The following is a 6,839-nucleotide window of genomic DNA, read 5'->3' as shown; positions in this document are numbered from 1 at the left end:
ATTGTGTGACATCTGTGTGTTAAATGTCGAGCCACCCGGGTGAAACTAGGCCATTCTGTTTTCAATTTAAGGGAACCTGAAATATAGCGTTGCAACCAAGTATAGATCATTAGGTCAAGTTGTATTTACCTGTTTGTAGTTTAATTGACGCATTGTTGGACATTATACACATATCATAGAATCCTGCTTAACATCGATTCTGGACCAGAAAGACCCGTGACTGATAGCATGAGCAAATATTCACACCAGCCAAGTCACAGAAAACTACCAACAGTTCCCAATTTTATAAGACTCTTCTAACAAACTTGGAAACTGATTCTGTATTTAAATCTCATCGGGTCCAACGTTGGCAAAGACTGATGACGTCTAAAACCTTGGTGAAACCCATTTTAGCATCTCTGACAGCGTTCTGTTCTGCGGATGTCTTATGAAACATCGACAGTGAGTGACCGAGCGTGATTGTAGGCCTCTTTCCATCATTTCATGGCATTACACCCTGTAGACATGTGGGAATCGAACCCGGGCCTTCGGCTTGATGAGCAAAGAAACATATGTTGGTCTGGATAAATGCACTAACCAAACTGCCTGTGACATAGGCACATTTATTACATAGTTTATTGATCGCGGGATTGGCTCCATCAACTGATGTGCATCAACCTGACTCAACATATGTGTACACAGCCGTAAATCTTAATACATATACACCTACAACAACGCTGACTACAGCATAAAGCTTCGACAGCGGGGATCGATACTGGACATGTGTGTGTGTGTGCTGTACAAGGCCGGGCGTCCTTGTCTGCAGATTCTGCACGTCCCTCAGTGATTCTAGCTGATAGATCACACACTGTAGAACACAAATGTGACATTTGTCTAATTCTCACGGCCATTATCTTCCGCATATACATATGTATACATGCACATGGTTGCGAACATAAACGTTATTGGCAAACTTCGCCCTCCGTATAATGAGGTGCAGAAAATGCGAATGTCGACGCCGTTTGTTGCGTCAAAATGCCTGCTCAATACTAAACAATGTTAAAGAGACATGACCTATAGCTCCTAGTGATTTGTATATTTACTATACACGGTTAAAAAGGGTGACCGTTTAAGGAATTATCCAGTTTTTGCCTTTCAAGATATATCGTTAGCTACCTCAGTGTTATGACGAGGTTCTGCTGTTTCCTTCCCTGGACCATCAACTTAGTGATTATCAACTATACCGCGATGATTTCACACACACACACGCACGCACGCACGCACGCACACGCACACACACACACGCATACTGGTTTTACAAAGGATGTTACCTGTTGTTTTATATGCAATACGTGATTTCTGAACAGTAGAATGCTCAAATGTCTATTAACCGTACTACTATAGTTTGCTAAGAAGACATAAAAGCCCTCGTGACGTCAAAATGGCTATTGCGTGACGTCATCTGCTGTTTCGTCACTACCTAGTCATATTAACCTACTTCGTCATATTAACAATGGCATATGCATTATATCAGTATACAAGGTGCCTGAAACCAGTATTCAAACACGTGTTTTATTTATATCAATTGTGAATAAGTTTTGGATTCAAACCATCTTCAATTCATATTTCAACACCGACAAGAAACCTGCCTCATTTAACTTTTTATGAATATTTATATGCTATTTGTATACTTTTATGAACAGATCGCTCTTGATTAGACACCTCATATCAATCTTACTCCATCTTATTGATCATTCGTGTCCATTTGCTGGTCAGATCGGATTTAAACTGTCACATCCGTCAATCTTGAGTACAAACGCACAGATCTTCACCTCCTCACCGATTCTAAGATTAGTTTTTACCATAGTGAGTATATTTCTGTTTCTATCATAACGAACCTTTTTTTATGAAAACGTTTATTATATCGCACATGTATATCCATATACATGTACAAAGATACACAGAACAGCAACCGTTTTATATTTTGATTTAATGTAATTGTTTGTCAATATCGATGTATGCAACAGTAGCATATGTTTCCGAGCATGTTTTATGATCGATCGTGATAAATATAGAACCTGAATCAATAACAACAATAGTAATCAATATTGAATGTCACAGCAAGAACGATAACTCATTTGAATTCATCGCAGCGCCAGCCGCGCGTGTATTTGGATGATCTCACGAAAAACATGGGCGACGGAAGGAAATGAACCGTGCTGATTTTGGAGTTTCATAACATGATTCACAAGCGATGGCAACTTAGAATGGTGTGAATTTCCACCAGCCCCAAACAGAATACAGTGGAAGAGAATGATAAACAGGTATTGTTCGTGAATAGCAACTGGTAATTTTTCCCGTCATTGACGAGGTCGGTCGAGGAATCGTCACGTTTGACAGCACAGGCGCCCGTACTGCCGACATAATTATTCCATGCAATAACGGCCAATATACAATGGGTTTTATGCATGGTTTAATGGGTAAGGTGGTATTAGCCCTGTATCGTATATCGTGGGCCTGTGTGGCTCAACTCCCGTGTCTGTGGTTGTGTGTTGTATGGGAAACATGTCGGTGAGAAAATGGATACTTCGGGCAGGTGACATCTGGGACTAGCAGTTGTGTGGGTCTTCATTGGATAGGTATAAAATTATTGGCGTTCAAACTAGGTTATTTGCACAGGTTTATATGGATTTTTGTAATATTTTGATTTGGTGTGTCATTGTTTATCTGATTTGTAAGCAGTTGAGATGTCGATAAATGACCCCAGGTGCTGTAATTTCTAATTGATCAATTTTAATGTATTCATATTGTGTTCATTTTGAAGCCAAAATTTTGTCTACATTGTTATGGTTGTACCTTATGTTAAACCTTTTTTGTGTAAATGTAAAAAATAATAATATATAATTGTGTCTCACAGTTAACATGTAGCTAAGATACATAGCGTTCACTGACATGTCAGTGAACGCTATGTATCTTAGCTAAGTTAACATGATGATTTGATAATTTTGTATGATCATTTTAATTGCTGAATAATTTCCAATAATATCTGATGTATTAAAATACATCAAGTTTGATAAAGGTATAAACTACATCCTTAATTTATTGATTATATTTATAGTTAGATTAAGATTTAGATTATTTTCTATACAGTATTGTTTTCAAAAGCATAATACTACTGATGTTATGATTATTCCTTACCCGTGAAGGTCCGGGATTAGAATATTGATCTCCAGTAACCCATGTAACATACGTAACCCATGCTTGTCGTAAGAGGCGACTAACGGGATCGGGTGGTCAGGCTTACTGACTTGGTTGACACATGTCATCGGTTCCCAATTGCGCAGATCAATGCTCATGCTGTTGATGACTGGATTGTCTGGTCCAGACTCGATTATTTACAGACCGCCGCCATAGAATATTGCTGAGTGCGGCGTAAAACTAAACTCACTCACTATGATTATTTCTGACAATATATTCCTTATAAATGTCATAATGATAAACAAATGAAAGATAATAAACATTGAAAATATACAAACCGGTAGTGAATTGTCTCAAACATGGTTTTAAATTTATATAATTATATATTAATTGCATAGATGTTAGCAAGAATGCTGACTGTTATGAAACAACCTGTATTTCACTTATAGATTCTGTTGTTTTTGCTTGTTGTTTAATGCTGCATTCAGCAATACTGCAGCTATTTGATGGCAGTCAGTAAATAAGTCTGGACAGACAATCCATTGATCAACAGCATGAGCATCGATTTACGCAATTTATGAACCTGATTCTGTAGTCAACTGTATCTTTGAGTAAGTATCTTATCCAAAGAAATGTGTAACCTACTCTTCTCCTAGAAGGGAGTGGTCATTTAGAATGAAGGGGTAGGAGGGAGGACTTAGGGCAGTTAAGGAAGCAGTTCATGTAAAGGGACAGCAATAGAGGCTTCACCCAAATTGTTCACTGACAGATAGGATGGGAGAGGGGTGGGAGAGGAGTGTATGTGTTGTAAGGAAAGGGGGAATAATGAAGAAAATGCTACATGCAAATTGACAAGTTAATAGCTGCAATTTTCTGATTAAAAATAAATCAAAATGATTATTTGGCTTGTACTATCTATAGGATTTCCAGTTAGCCTGTGGCAAGAGAGATGTATACTACACAACTAATAGGGTGGTAGCTTAATGTTTAAAGCGTTCACTTGTCACTAATGACGTTATTAACTGTTGCTTTTCTGGTATTCCCTGTCGTGTTGAAAGCATTGTCAAATCAGTCTCAAACCATTCGACCGCCTCCGTGGTGTAGTGGTTAGAGCGTCCGCCCGGAGAGCGGAAGGTCGCGGGTTCGATCCCCGACCGCGTCATACCAAAAGACGTTAAAATATGGTACTTGTTGGTCCCTGCCTGGCGCTCGGCATTAATGGGTACAACAAGGACTGGTCGGCTCGGAGTCAGTATAATGTGTCTGAGTGGGGTATTCATGCTTCACTGCGGCATGGTATCTCAGTGAGCTAGCACTATAAAACCAGCTTCAGACTGGGCTAGTACAAGCAGCCGCACATACACATACACACGCATGCACGTCGTCATATGAGCGAAATATTCTCAAGCACGACGTAAAACCCAATTTCACCTCACCTCAAACCATTCTAACTCGCCCACTCAACAAGTAACAAATGTATCAATGAAGTCCCTATTCTTGACATTGTTGCAGGACCTTTATTGAGTGTCTTGGAAGATGTGAATGATTAAAACTGTTTCAATCATTGGCTAAAATTAGATAGTAGTGATCATGATGATCAATATTTAATTATCATTTCTAAATGGATAACATGAAGCCAAACCTTAATAATGTAATTTTGAAATATCTGCCTTGTAAGTTTTTTTAACATTGGTGCTGGAATGAAATAACTTTCCAACGTATCTCGTCAAATGCTTGGCAACAAACTAACAACATTCTTCCTATTGTACATTATGCATTGTGAATGTCTTTAAAAGGAGATTATGAATATGAGTAATCTATATTTTATATGTCTGGTACAGTCTGTTATGTACTAATGACTTGAACTAAAATGCTATAGAGAATTAGTCCCAAGCTACATTATTCTAAAAACACAACCACATGCATGTTATTGAAGTAACAATCGATTAAAAACGTCAGAACATAAGATTAAATATGTAATAGTGGCAAGATGTATTATGAATCACGTTTTTTAAATGTCGTAATGAACCAAACCCAGGAATATGTGATTCCAGTGAAGGGTTCTCTTTGACACTAGCATTTGGAGACTAGGGCTATGTGGGGTGGATTGAGTTTTTGCCAGTTATTTCACTAGTTGTATTGCAACGAATGATATTGTTATGAAGGTACATGTATACAGTTTTGTATATTGGTATCTGCTCCTAGTTAAATTTGTATGGCTTGTTTCAATATGGCTTCATGATATCCTGTATATTGTTTACCTGGTAACAATTTGATGATTAATGCAGAACATCAGAAACAATTTTAGAAAATTTGAAGTCAAGTATATTAACTGTGGTAAACTGAATCTTGACATGACTAAATGATCATATCACTAAGTCATTGTCAATGAAATATGTTTGAGGAATAAGTTTAGGTGAAGTTATGATGAAATCAGGTACTTTGATGCATAATTCCTAAAATGTATTGGTTAACGGTAAAAAACCAATGAGTATGCAGCTGCTAAAATTGATTTTTAGCCACATGGTTGTGTTTAAACTGCTGCCCAACACTTCAGGTGATGTTTGTCTGTGAGTGGCCTGTCTTTGTATTGCTGTTACTATAGGACAACACTGAGTAGTTTGTTTATTGACTTGCAAGCTACTGTTTGTTGTTCAATGCCACGCTCTGCAGATTACAGCGATTGATGGCATTTTGTAAATAATCAGTCCTGGACCAGACAATTCTGTGATTGATATCATGTCATTGATGTGTCAGTATTACTTTAGTGAGTCAGTGTCTGTTGTTTGTGTGAATGTCTGTTATTGGAGGAGTGAGTGTGTTATGTTAAGTAGTGGGTGAATGAGTTAGTGTCTGTTGTTTGTGTGAGTGTCTGTTATTGGAGGAGTGAGTCTATCTGTTGTTTGTGAGTAGTGTCTGTTATGTTGGTGTGTCTGTCTTTTGTTTGTGGAGTGTCTGTTATTGGAGTTAGAGTGTTTGTGTGTGTGTCTGTGTTAAGTAGGAGTATGTTGTGGATGTGTGTTACTCTGTTGTTTGTGTGAGTGTGTGTCTGTTATTGGAGGAGTGAGTGTGTTATGTTAAGTAGTAGGTGGAGTGAGTGTAAGTGTTGTTTGTGTGAGTTATTGAGGAGTGTCTGTTGTTTGTTTGTGTGAGTGTCTGTTGTTTGTGTGAGTGTCTGTTATTGGAGGAGTGAGTCTGTTATGTTAAGTAGTGGGTGAATGAGTTAGTGTCTGTTGTTTGTGTGAGTGTCTGTTGTTTGTGTGAGTGTCTGTTATTGGAGGAGTGAGTCTGTTATGTTAAGTAGTTGGTGGATGAGTTAGTGTCTGTTGTTTGTGTGAGTGTCTGTTATTGGAGTAGTGAGTGTGTCATGTTAAGTAGTTGGTGGATGAGTTAGTTTCTTTGTTGAGTGTGTGTCTGTTATTTGTGGTGAGAGTTAGTCTGTTATTGGAGGAGTGAGTCTGTTGTTTGTGTAGTTGGTGGAGGAGTGAGTTATGTTAAGTAGTTGTTTGTGTGAGTGTCTGTTGTTTGTGTGAGTGTCTGTTATTGGAGGAGTGAGTCTGTTATGTTATGTTAAGGGTGGATGAGTGGATGTTTGTGTAGTGTCTGTTGTTTGTGTGAGTGTCTGTTTTTTTTGTGAGTGTCTGTTATTGGAGGAGTGAGTC

General features: G+C 38.2%; 1 protein-coding gene across 2 annotated transcripts in view; it reads left to right on the top strand.

Moving 5' to 3' along the window:
• Positions 1–2,142: 2,142 nt before the first annotated feature.
• The window catches only part of LOC124267071 (ninein-like), a 101,918-nt gene continuing 97,221 nt past the window's right edge, over positions 2,143–6,839 (top strand). For both annotated transcript variants that reach the window (XM_046701903.1, XM_046701901.1), the window contains exon 1: positions 2,143–2,303. The gene's annotated coding sequence lies outside the window, so the exon portion shown is untranslated. The remainder of the gene's footprint in view (positions 2,304–6,839) is intronic.

This window comes from Haliotis rubra, unplaced genomic scaffold, assembly GCF_003918875.1.
Source record: "Haliotis rubra isolate DU_JTF1 unplaced genomic scaffold, ASM391887v1 Scf13, whole genome shotgun sequence".
NCBI classification, from domain to species: domain Eukaryota; kingdom Metazoa; phylum Mollusca; class Gastropoda; order Lepetellida; family Haliotidae; genus Haliotis; species Haliotis rubra.
This window is presented reverse-complemented; position numbering and strand designations above follow the sequence as displayed.